Source organism: Chenopodium album, chromosome 19 (genome assembly GCF_948465745.1).
Source record: "Chenopodium album chromosome 19, dcCheAlbu1.1, whole genome shotgun sequence".
In the NCBI taxonomy this organism is placed as follows: Eukaryota; Viridiplantae; Streptophyta; class Magnoliopsida; order Caryophyllales; family Amaranthaceae; genus Chenopodium; species Chenopodium album.
Window position 1 is genome coordinate 12,332,085 of NC_137852.1, and position 14,223 is coordinate 12,346,307.

The following is a 14,223-nucleotide window of genomic DNA, read 5'->3' on the forward strand; positions in this document are numbered from 1 at the left end:
ATCATTAAAGTGGACATAAATGATTTCAATAAATGGACTAGCATGTAAGATTGATTGGATAGCTCGGTTTCATGGGCTATAGGGGCATAGTGATGCTCGATCAATCACTTGGATATGCATGAATGATGCATGATTGAACTATTGACCTACTTTGAAGTTCAAGTATAGAGCTTCCGTATATATTAGTGGATTCCTTTGACATGAGTGGAACATTGATTTCATTCAATGGATGTTATAACTGTGGTACATTCAAACGTCTTCCCGTAACTGGAGATTATAAAGGGTGTTTCCTGGTTATTTCAGAAGTTGAGTGGGAGGCTTGTTGCCACAAGATTGGATAGAGTCTACCTATTAAATTAGGAAATGTGTCATGGCCGCTTGAAGAGGGAGAATTCAGAAAATACGTGGCCGCGTTCAAATGCATTACTCAGTAATCATTTGGTTTTGTAATTCTAACTCAGATTTCAAGAAACGATTTGTAGATTAATATGATCTTGACATGTGATGCAATCATATTATCAAATCGACATATACATTGACTTAAGGAATTTGAACATTGCACCCTTGTCTCAGACAAGTGGGAGATTGAAGGAGTTATGTCTTCGTCGTGTGCAATTACTAGATATATAATTGGATCAAATTATGGAGATAATTAAGTCCGGACATTTGGGTCGTCGTTTTGCCATAGCTAGAGGTACTTACGATCTTTGGACTAGTAAAATAGGCCAAAGCCCAATTGGACGGATCCTATAAGGTCACACAAAGGGGCTAGATCGAGCATTAGAGGACGAGGCCCATCATGGGCCTCATCTCTCTAGGTGGCCGGCCATATGGGGCTTTGAGAGGCTATTGGGCTTCGTGCCCTAGTCTAATTATAATGAGATTATAAATAGACTAGGTGCCTAGGTTTGCACAAAAGAAGGAATTGACTGATCAATTAGATCAAACCCTAATTAGCAAACACGAAACCAACCCCTCTCATACTCCCTCTCTCACGACTCTCTCCTCCTCCCGGCGCACGGTGGTGTCTCGTGGTGGTGGTGGTTCGTGCGGTGGTCGGTTGTCCGAAAAGGTGGTGATCGCGGTTTTCCTCAATCACTCGACCAATCTAGTATTGGTGGACGGCTCGTTCGAATCTCGTGGACTAAGTAGAGGAGCAACACTTGGGGCTCTATTCTCTCCCTGATTTGCCTGTCGAATAGCTTCGTGGAATTCACGCTTCAAAGGTATGATTATGTGTCTTGTGTGTTATGCATGTGATTCTTGGGATTAGGTACTTTATTGAATATGATTCATATATGTTATATCCGCTGCGTAGTACCTATAAACTCCTACACCCTCAACCATATTGGTGGTGCCGGCAATTGTGTTGAGATTAGTATTTATTGCCTTGATATGAGTAAAGTATGACTTGTTGCTCAAAATTTTGTGTGTGGTTGCACTATCAATTAGACATTTTTCTGCATTTGTGTTGTTATTTTCCATTGTCTTCACATGAAGGATTAGTAAAACTATCATCTATAACAACACGTATGAGGAAAAAAAATACATCTTTATTATAACATATTTTACAATATTAAATAAAACACACTTGATACTAGGAAAAACATGCTTAAAGAAAACTTAGGACTCTGGATGAAAAGGAAAAACAAATACAATAGACAAACAACTCGAAAATATATGACAATGTCGATGAAGCAGACACAACAGGACAAGCACATGATCGATGTAGTCTAGACATTTTCTATGTCATCAACAAGATAATCGGCTACATCGAGTTCTGGGTTAGGGGAACTTTGTGTGACAAAATTAGTTTATGCTTGTTTCCCTTGGCCTCCTCTTGAGGCAACATATAGGTCCACAAGGTGTTTTTCCGTACGGCAATCCTTGGCCTAATGGCCTTGTATTCCGCATTTAAAACACTTTAATTTTCTTGCGGTCTTCCTTGGATTTGAAAATTTCCCCTTCCTCTACCGCTTCTACCTCTACCTCTCAGGGTGGGAGTATTGGAAGTATTTTGACGCTAGTTTTGACGTCCCCTCCCCCTTCATCTACCCCTATTGTGGTATCGACCTCTGCCCTGAATACCTCATACAATATTGTTATTCCAGCGCCTGCTTATTTTTGTCGCATTTGTTTCCGGTATTGCACTAATACCTGCTAGTCTCTGATTATCATTAGACAGCAGGATTTGACTGTTTTGTTCTATGACTAACAATATGGAAATTAAGTCACAAAACCTTTCACAACGCCTTTCTTGGTATTGTTTTGTAGTACCATATTATTTGTGTGCATTATAGTGAGAGTTTTCTCGATCATGGCTCTTTCAGAGATTGGTTCTCCACATAATCTCAATTGTGAAGTTATGCGGAGTACAGCAGAGTTATATTCACGTACTGAGCTGAAATCTTGAAATCTCAAGGTAAACCATTCATGTTGGGCCCTTGGCCCAATTATTCTCTGTAAGTGTCCGAATCTGTCTTGGAAGCAAATCCAAAGTTCTCTGGGATCTTCAATGAGAATATACTCAGTTTTTAATTCGTCATGAATGTGGTGTTTGATATACACCAAAGCTTTAGCTTGTTCAAGAGGAGTAGGGTTTCCCTCTTCGGCGATAGCGTGTTCTAGGTTTTGTACCCTTAGGTAGGCTTTTGCGTCCACTCGCCAATCCAGGTATCTTCCTCCGGAAATATCTAAAATTTCAAAGTCCCGGTTTGCAATTCAAGCCAATTCTGGTTACACGAAAATTTTTAGAAATTAGTGAAAGGGAAGTCTATTTTTGTATTTCATATATAAGATTTTAAAGATTAGAAAATATCACTATGCATGGAATGCAAGCCGTGGTGGTCCGAGTACCCAACTTACAAATAAGAGGTTGGGGGTTCGAAACTTGGTAAAAGCATAAACCCCGAAAAATTAATTAAGGCTGCATTTTTTTATTAACTTTAATTAATATTGTACTGATTAATTTATACAATCTCAGTTATCCGAACAATGAACAAGAATAATAGGCAAAGCATAGAATGACTAAAGGAAATTGCAAAGTTGTAGCCGGAAGAATAAATTTTGATAAAGACTATACCTAAATCAAATGCTTACGTTGTTTTTTTTTTAAAAAAAAAAAAAAAAAAAAAAAAAAAAAAAAAAAAAAAAATAGGAAGGCACTTCATTAATTAATGATAATTAAGGTACACAAATTAGAGTTTGTCAAGTACGATCAAGTCATGTCCCATAAACCTATGATTATTACTGTTTCTTAAAAACAAAACCCAATAACTAAGGGTTCGTTTGGCATCACTGTGATTATCTATTTTTTGGTTTTTTGTTTTTTAAAAGTATATTATATATGTCACATAATAAATAAAAAATATATAGACTTATTAAAATTATGATAATTTTAAAAACTGACAACAGAAAAGTGGAAACACCTTTTTCTTGTTTCCTGTTTTTGGTTTTTAGTTTTCAAGAAAACAGGAAACTAAAAACCAAAAATGATGCCAAACAATTATTGTTTTTGATCAATACCAAAACCCAAAGCAACAAAGATAACCGTTTGATTGCATGCAGCCAACCAAATCCTCCAACATCTGACTTTCGGTCTCAATGCACCTAAAAAAAAATCTTGTAAATCTCGTTTACATGCATTGCTATATGTCAATGGAAGGATTATTTGTCTATGTATGTCTATAGTGTGTAAAGTGACACTAAAGTTAGGCCGCAAAGGCTAAGGGTGTGGAAAAGTATTATCTCGAGGAGAATCAAATGATGGTGACTTTTAGGCTATGTAGGCTAATGATGTAGGGATCAAGCCCCCAAGTCTAGCTCTAAGTGAATAGGGATGAGCATTGGATATCCCTTGATATGATCGTGGTGTAAGTGTGTGAGTGTGAATATGAATGCATTTTTATTATGGTCGCACCTTAATGTGAAGTTGCCTACGTATCCGCTAGGAATCAGGTCGAACGTAGCTCTAGCCGAACCTCGCACAAGTGTGTGTATACCTCAAAAAGGTCTTTTTAAGGGTTGTAACGTGGTTAGGCTAAAGGTTGAAGAAGAAGGGGATCGGATAAAGGCTCAAGACCCTAGATAAGCCCCCAAGGTGTGCAACCTTGCTTTTGAATCTTCTTATTTTTATGCTTGCGTTTTTTCTCACTTTTCTATTTATTTTTGCTATCTTTCTTTTTTCTTTTGCATTTTTTTTTGTATTTTGATAAGTGTGGATGGGAAATCCCGATCATGTGGTCTATCACTCATTTTCCATTCATGTTTCTCAGGCACGGTACCGAGCACTCGATAAGAAATGCAATCTAAGACGTGTTCTTATCAAAGATATTTTCATATCAAGGACATTGGAACACTTGCCCTTTTGTACACTTTTATTTTTTATTTATGGTTTCTTTTTGCTATTTCAATCTTTTGAAATCTTTGTAACATCACTCAAGCTTTTATATTTGAAAATTGCATAAGTTGTACACCATCCCATCCCAAGGTTAAGTAGATGTGGGTTGATGAAAGAAAGGGCTATCGTTAGACGGGGCTCAAAGTGGTTTATCAAGAAAGAGATTATATATATATTTGAAGGGTAAGAGGTATAATAGGCTAAAAGGGGTGCCTCTAATCATTGGTATACCTTGTGCTTAGTTCAACGATTTTTTTTTTTTTTTGGTAATGTAACATGATGATCGTACGCAAGGAAATAAATACTCATTTTATTAAAAGAAAAGAAAGAATTATCCTACAAAATAAATCTAAGGGAAAATAAAAGGTGCCTATGCTAGACTTATTGGGGAAAGGAAGAATGAAAAAGAAATAGAAAAAAGGTCACGAAATCTTGTCGTTGAAGCTCGCCTCGTGTTGTTTTCTTTATCATCACCCAGTTTTCTTGCTAGCTAGAGGCAATGGGATCTTGTTTGCTTCTACGAGATCTTGAATGAGATTTTGAAACCTGTAGCATTCATCCGTGGTATGACCATTTCCTTGATGGTACTTGCAATAAAAGTTGGATCTTCAGTAGGGCTAATAGGTTTGATTAATCCTTGACCATAGAGACGATCGAAAGCAACATCATAGGTCATTCCAATGGGTGTGAGCTCTCTTTTGGGTTTCTTCTTAGATCCTTGATTATATAATAACACCAAAAAAAAAAAAACAAAAACAAGCAAATGACAAGCGGTTTTTGGGTGAACCGCTTGCCAAAATGTAGATGGCAAGCGGTTTGGACATTGAACCGCTTGCCAAAATGTAAATGGCAAGCGGTTTGGATATTGAACCGCTTGTCATTTGCTAATAAAACCTAAAAATGTGGTACAGTCCTTATTTCTCACGCACGCCCCCTCTTCTTCTCTCTCCTCTCTTATTTCTCACGCCCATTTCTCTCTCCTCATTTCTCAGGATTTTTTTCTTCTCTCTCCTCTCCCCTCATTTCATCCCCTCATTTCACACCCAGTACTCTCTCCATTCTCTCTCATCTCCCCTCCATTTTAGATCTAATTCTCACGCCTCCTTTCTCCTCTAATCTCTCCATCTCCTTCACTTTCTCCACAACAACCACCAAACAACTTCTTTCTCACGAATTTCGGAGTTCGGACCTAGATTTTTCGAACCCAGATTTCGACAGATTTGTTAAGTTCGTCGATGGAGAAATCCGAACAAAGTTCGTCGATGTTAGGGTGGGTTTAACCCCAGATTTTTCGAACCCAAAACCGAGCAAATCCGAGCAAAAATCGAGCAAATCCGAGCAAATTCGAGCCATTAGGTAAAAATTTAGATCTATTTTTATGTTTTTTCAAATTTAATGTTCAATATGCATTTCTGAACGGGATTTATGTTTTTAGATCTGGTTTAATGTGTTTAGATCTATTTTTTATGTTATTTCAAATTTCATGTTTAATTTGCATGAGTAAATTTTTTGAGGTATTTTTTTTAATTGTTTCAGATAATGTGGCGACAGTTGCGGTGGTGGGCTGGTGACGTCGGTTGTGATGGTGGTGTCAGATAAGCTGGTTGCGGCCGGCTGGTGACCTCGATTGTGGTGGCGATGGTGGCAGTGCGTGGTGGTTGATTGAGGGCTGATATTATTACTTGTATAATTGTATTAAATTTTTTTAGTATGTTTTTTTTTATGAAAATGTAATATTACAACAATTAATTAATGAAAATATCAATGTTTTTACATATGATTTGTTTGTGTATCAATTTAAGTGAAAAAAACCAAAAAAAAATTTTTTTATAGCCATAATGGGCAGCGGTTTGGCGCCAAAACCGCTGCCCTTTCACTTCAAATGGAAAGCGGTTTTGAACTGCTTGCCATTTGAAAGGCCAATGGCAAGCCCCCTAACAACATGCGGTTCAAAACCGCTTCCCATTAGGGGGTTTGAACCGCTTGCCATTTAGTATATTCTACTAGTGTATACATGGCTAAGACATCATTATGATCAAAGGTACCAACATTGTTACTAGAGTGGGCGTTTTTAGAAGAAGAAGGATTGTCGTTCTTCTTTCCTTTCCAGCCACTGTGGTTACCATTGTTAGTAGCTTTTTTCTTTGCGAGGTCATCTTCGATTTCAATGCCTACGTCATAGACGGCTTTGAAAGTATTCAGATTATGTTGATATTTCAAATGCTTCGAATACTTCTCTTGGAGATTCTTGATAAACATCCTTACAGATTCTCTTTCGGTGGGCACCTCAATCATCTTAGCAGAAGTTTCCCTCCATTTATTAAAGAAAGAAGAAAAGTCTTCATTCTCTTTTTGCCTTAGCATCTCAAGTTGTCTATAGTCGGTTTTTACTTGAATATTACACTTATATCTATCAATGAAAGCATTTTTTATTCCTTCCCAAGTAGATGTTTTCTCTTTATCAAGAGAGAAGAACCAATGTTGACAAACGATTTCTAAAGATAGTGAGAACAAGGAGTGGAAAATATTCTTATTAATCCCCTTGATGTTCATTATAGTTTCAAAGGCCCTTAAGTGGAAATAAGGATTGTCCGTTGGCTTGAACTTAGGGATGTCGTTGGCATTGAACTTCTGCGGAAGAAGTTCCTTGTCCACCGAGACCCCTTGCGAGCTAATGCCCTGGAACCTATAGTCATTGGATATTTTGCTCAAGCTATCTTGCATGAGCTCCATTTGTTGTTGCTTCACAGGGGTCATTGATTTGAAGAGTTAAAGGCTTCAACACTTCAGTTATGTTAGCCATTTCCTTCTTGAGCTCATTGACTTCTTCTTGACTTGTCATTATCTTCTTAGCTTTTCTTTTCCGACTGACTGGTTTATCAAAAAGTTGTACTTGAAAGAAGGTGTTGTCCTTGATTAAACACCCTTCTCTCCTTGACTAAGTACTGTGGAAAGAAATATTAGGGGTAAGTTTTTTATTAATTATTTTGACTCAAGCTCCATTCAACATGCAATAGATGGTAAGGGAATAGGAATGGATTGAACCCTCAACTCATATGACGGAAAAACGACTCATGCATGAACCTAAAACATGGTCATGGTGACATATACAAAGTGTGTGCTAAGACTAGTGAGTGTTGGTGACATGTTAAGACTTGTGTCATGACCATGTGGCTAGACTATGTGATTAGACTCAAGCAAAGACTAAGTTAAGACCTCACGTATATGCATTAAATTGGACAGGTTGTGGTATTTTAGTCATAACTTTTTATCTGTGACTCTGAATGGGACAAAACCAACACCAAATGAAAGATAAACTCAGGGCTATAGATCAATAGGTTGTACGACTTGTAGTTCTTCCTAGAATTCCGGCTATGACCAAAACAAGTTGACTCTTGTGCAGTATGTGGAAATAAAAATCCGGGTTGACTAAAAGGAACTATGACTCGATTTAAGGCATATTCATTAGTTCAAATTAATTAATCAATTAATTAAGCAAAGTCCTTTAGTCATTGGTTAGTTTATTTAAGCATATTTATAATCGTAAGTCAAACCAAACAGTTAGCTTAGTCACATAATAAGTATGCACAAGTAAATAATGCACAAGTAGTCACAATATGATGCAATGAGTTTGCAACCTAACCATGGCTCTAGTTCTCTAAAGTTCAAGGATATAGGTTAGTCAAAGAGGGTCCATGGTTATTAGTCCGGATGCATTGCGCGGAAGTCTTACCTTTGGAAGGGTTGGCGCGTATGGATGGGACCCCGCAAGTTAAAACTTACTTCCACGATTTGATGGATTCACAAATTCGGATGTACCCGTCGTTGCCAAGAGTGTTAGATTGGGTAGATGGAGCGTGAACCCCCAGAGGGTTATGGCCATATGTAGAACACATATGGGTTTCAGAAAAGAGAGAAAAACTCAATCAGGAAGTAGAATCGAGCCAATAGTGCTAGAACCAGTCAAAACAAGAAGGCAGAGTTCTAGCTCGGTATTGGAAGAACATGGCGCCAGACTTCAGAGACTGTCGCCACAAAAGTAACTATGTCGCCAGGCGACGGAACCACTTTACAGGCGACGGGCTCTGTTTTCTAGACACTAGTTCCTACATGCCTCAGCAGGTATCTGTGTTCTTAGAATACTCCCGTTTTCGCAGTAATATTTCGATTCTAGTTGTGAAAGATATTTCTCAAATTTCCTACGTGTAAAAATCCTATGTTTTTGACTCGTTTTGGATGGTCTATCCAATAAGGACCTTTTTTATGCATATGACAACAATGTTAATCAAAATTACGCACATAAAATACTTAGAACTTTTGGAGTCTCATCCGCTCATTCTAAATCATTGCCAAAATAAATTTCAAGAATTAAAATAGAAATCCTCCCTAGTGGAGTCGCCAAAAAACTGTAGGGAATATTTCAAGCATTACCCCAAACTTGAACCCCATTGTGATCATACACTTAAGCATGGTGGTAGCGTCCAAAGGGAAGAAAGCTATAGCAAAAGAGTCGCCAACAAGTTTTAGGAACTTATAAACCGTTCACAGGGTAAAGGTTACACCCCTTAACGATCCATGAGATCGTCAACTCCAATAGGTTTAGAACCAAGACTGGAGTTCGGGGATGAGGTTACGAATCTAATCTAAAAGAGAGAGAACTCGCCCTATAAAATAGGCCTCTACTTTATTCTACTCGTATTCATGTGCGCTTTCCGACTAACATGCAATCATTAGATTAACCCTAAACCTGTTTAATCTATGTTGGTTGAATATTAATGCACAAATAAAACTATTATTGGCGATCACTTGAATTAAAATCATATTAGCCTAAACCAAATTATTAATTATCTTATTAAGCGTGATTTCAAGTACAAATTCCCTTTAAACATGCATTAAAGGCGTGATCAAGCAATAACAATGATATAAACAAACAACATAATAATAACAATCATGATCAAAATCATAATAATATCATCATAACAAGCATAATAAGGCATAATAAAGCTTAATGATAATAGCAAGATCCTAGGCATGATACTAACAAGATTAATAACAAATCCTAGCATGTCACTAAGCAATAAAGATCAAAGTTTTAAACCTAACATGATACTAACATGCTATTAGAAAGAATAAAAGGCACCCTAAACATGATACTAGAAAGCAATAAAAACATCCTAACATGACACTAGGAATTAATCAAATCTAAGCATGCTTTCTACATTGAAATAAAAAGGGAGTAAGCTACTAACTTACTTTGATGCCTCGTACCTCTTTTTAATAACAAAATAAACGCATTAGTAAACTTCAATGAAATAATAAATCAAACAATTAAATCAAATAATTGAAAGAAAGAGTTAAAAAGTTTAGACTGGATTTGGGACCAAACCCTTGGAAAGTATCAACCTTTCACGTCTAGAGCGAAGGCAACTTCGAACTTGGCTAGGTGTATCTAGAACTTGTGAGTGCGGAATTGTGTTTAGTAAAAGTAACTTAGAAAGAGAGAGAGAGAAAGAAAGCATGTATTGCTCGAGAGAGAAAAGAGAGAATTAGGTGATTGTAGATTGTAGATGAGAGTTGATGATCCAAAATAGAGGTCCAGGTACCCTATTTATAGGAAAATAGTCTAGCATCCAATAGAAAATAGTCAGAATTTGAAGAGGAATAAAACTCCACTTTGTCGCCAGGCGACAAAACTGTCGTCCAGCGACAGAAGACGGTTTTTTACGGATTTTGTTTTTATCATATCTTTTGATCTAGTAGTCCAAATAAGACATATAATATGTCGTTAGAAAGCTCTTGAGGTCTAATTTTCAACCCAATTAGAATCATATTAAAATATTTTGTAGATAAAAAGATATGGCCGAAATAGTGAAAGGATGTCAGTTTTGGATAGAGTTTCGTATTTCTTTCATATCTTTTTCATTATAGCTCGGAATTAATATTATAATATATCATTGGAAAGATAATTTCAAGATCTATCCAACCATATAAAATTTGGATAAAGATTATGAGGTAAGAAAATAAAATCTGACTGTCTTTGAACATCTTTAAATTCAAATAGAATTAGGAATTAAAAAAGGAAAGTTTTTATTTAATTTCAAATTCTTTGATATTATCTTTTCAAAAAAGGATAATTAATATCTTTTAGAATCTTATAGAAGATTCTAATCAATCCTAATTAGTTAAGGAATAGGATTAAACCTTTGGACCCTCCTCGTGATCATTGGGTTGTAGGTAAAATCCGATTTGGGCCCAATTTAGTATTTTGGCCATAACTTCCACATTATCTATCGGAATTGGGCTTTTAATGTATTGTTGGAAAGGTATTTTCGAGCCCCATCTAATTACACCATTATTGGACTCTTATCATGGACCAAACGAAACTGGATTGACTATTTTCATAAAATAGAGTTGGTTTTCAAAAACAGAAAGAAAGATTTTAACAAAAACTAACTGCAACACTAAACTTTCCATACTTTCACTTCATTCAATTATGGTTCGAAGCGAAAGGTATTCATCACTGGGTTTGGTTTTGGGGAGACACAAATGAGTGTCTACAACAGGCTAAAGTCGTATCACCTAATCAAAAGTATTACCTAAGTTCTCTAACTATTGTAGATAGAGAAGTATGGTCGAATCCACATGGAAACAAGTCTTTTATTCCTAATTAATTATTATAATCTAAATTGTTAAGTAACCAAATTATTGTATTCGATAGGAAACTAAACCACGAAGAGTAAAAGTAGGGAAAATCAATAATAAGAAGGCCTAGGGTCACAGGTTCACCAATAATTAATATTCTAGGATAAAACATAACAATCAATAATTAACATTGCACATATAACATGATTAACAGGCTCTCGCAATTTATTAATCAACATAGAAGTAACAGGCTCTCGCAATTTACTAGATCTAAGTTCCTATTGAAAATAGCCTTTAATATCAAATTAACATCTGCTCGATTCATCAATTCAATATTGCTATACTTTTACAGTCAAATCACATCTGCTCGATTCACAATCTAATTGTAAGAAATTAAATCAATTCAATAAGAAATTATTATGCAATATCAATAATCAACAATAACAAATTATCCCTTCATATTAATTATGGATCCCCATAAACCCTAGAATTAAACTACTTACACATAACTGAATCTAAACTAAATAAAGCAATAAAAGAAGTCATGACAGAATAAAGAAATAAAATTGCTGAAATTAATAAAGAAGAAATCGTTACCAAAATTAACAGAAATAATGAGTTGAGTCAAGAACAAGAGTAAGTTGTAGAGAGAAATTATGATAGAGAAAATAACTAAGTAGAGAGAAGAGGTAATCAAAAGTAAAAACACTAAATCGTACTTATATAAAGCTTCTAACAAATCCTAATTAGAAACTAAGTAAACGTCGCAAATCACTCCTCAGAAACACGCGCCCGGTCGGGCGTAGCACTGCCCGATCGGTGCTCCTTTTACTCATCAAGTTCTTCTCTCGTGCCCGGCCGGGCGTGAGATCGGGCAAAGGGTGCTGCATGATTAATCCGCCCCGCCCGGCCGGGCGCGCCTTCGAGCGAAGCCTCTATCACCGGACCTTGACACTTTGGTCTATTTGGACTTCTCGTTTGGGATATTAACTTTGGCCCAAACGCTAATTTCCTCCTCGGGGCTTTAATCACTCGGTTCGACGCCTCGTCTTCTCATGTATCGAGCCCTTAATCATCGGCTTGATGACTCTAACCGGCCTTAGGGCTATAAAAAATGGTCGTGCTCCTCTAATGCTCGTAGTCGCTTCATAAAATCCTAGGAAAATGCTCCAAAAGTACAATTCCCAAAACTCAACCAAAACTACGAAAACACCAATTAGTAATAAAAGTGGCTCTAAAGAACATTACCAATTATGACCAAGGGACGGGGATAAAACACTATATAAAATAGACACATCATTAAACAATCATTAACAAAAATTTTTGTAAAAAAAGTACGGAGCCCTATTGCCAACCACCCCACGCCGTCGATGACAGGCTAAAGTCGTATCACCTAATCAAAAGTAATTACCTAAGTCCTCTAACTAAAGTAGATAGGGAAGTAGGGTCGAATCCACAGGGAAACTAGTCTTTCTATTCCTAATTAATTAATAGCAATCTAAATTATTAGTAACAATTTGTTGTGATTTAAAGATTATACTACGAAGAATATAAGTAGGGAGAATAAAATAAGAGGAATCAATGAATTAAAGACCTAGGGAATAGGTTCACCAATAAATAATATTCCAGGATAAAACATAATAACCAATCATTAATGCATCAATTAACCAGATAATAAAGGGCTTTCGCTACGTATTACAATCACAGAATTAATCTACCGGTATTAAATCTCATCTCTCGAATCTCGACTTAACCATTTATAGATTAACCTGCCTATTGAAACTAGACCTAAACATCAATTCTCATCTCTCGAATCTCGAATCAATATTGTCAAACTCATGCATAAAAGATCAGGCCTAATCTAGTCACAGAGCATTAAATCAATCAATAGGAAATTAATATAGCATTGATAATTAACAACAATAAATTACCCCTTCATATTATTTATGGATCCCCATAAACCCTAGAAAGAGAACTACTAACACATAATTAAATCTAAACTAATCAAAGCCATAAAATAAAACATGATAGAAGGAATAAAATAAATAACTGAGATTAAGAGAAAAGAAATCGTTACCAAAGTAATCAGAATAAAGAGTTGAGTAAACAACAAAGTATATAGTGTAGAGAGAGAAAATAAGCTTAAGTAGAGAGAGAAAATCTAAGAGAAAGAATTACAAAAGTAAAGAAAGAATAAGGAAGTGTAAAAAAAGAATCCTAAACTTGCTTAACAAAAACATATTTATAATAAGCAAGAATCCTAAACTAAAACAAACTAAACGATGCTTAAAAGATCTATCAGAGACACGCGCCCGACCGGGCGCCACACCGCCCGACCGAGCGCGCCTTTTTGATCGGGCGAAGGGCTGCTGCGATATAAGTCTTCTTTGCCCGATCGGGCGCGCCATCGGGCGGACCACCGGGCGGACCACCGGGCGGACCATGGGCAGACCATCGGGCGGACCATCGGGCGGACCATCGGGCGGACCATCGGGCCGCTTGGACTCCTCGTTTAGGCTCGTAACTTGGCCCAAACCAAATATCCTCTTTGGGGCTTTAATCATTCGGTCCAAATGCCTCGTCTTCACACAAGTCGAGCCCTTATTCACCGATTTGATTACTCTAACCGATCTTGGGCTACGAAAGATGGCCGTGCTCCTCCAATGCTCGTAGTTGCTCCATAAAATCCCGGGAAAGTACTCCAAAGGTGCAATTCCCTACAAAACTCAACCAAAACTACGAAAACACTAGAAAACACATATTAGTAATAAAAGTGGCTCTAAAGAGCCAAAAACACTACTAATAATGACCAAGGGACGGGGGTAAAATACTACATAAACTAGACATATCAGTCGACTAGCCACCGGAATCTACAACCACCCAACTTGCCTGACCCTGCAAACCCACCCCACCACTCGCTGAAACCCTAAAATACATCATCTATATTATGAGCTTGAACATATTTACAACTCAAAAGTTTAGTTTAATACAATACTTGAACCTCTTGGCGATTTTTACCATACCGTGCACGACAGTGGCATCAACTCTGGGAAATTTCTGAATTTAAGTCAACTCAGTCATATTCTGCTTCCTAAAATTAAAATCAGCATATGCCAAAATTTGAAGCAAAACACAAAAAGCTAAGCTTGAAATCCAGAATCAAACCCAGCTATATTTTTTAA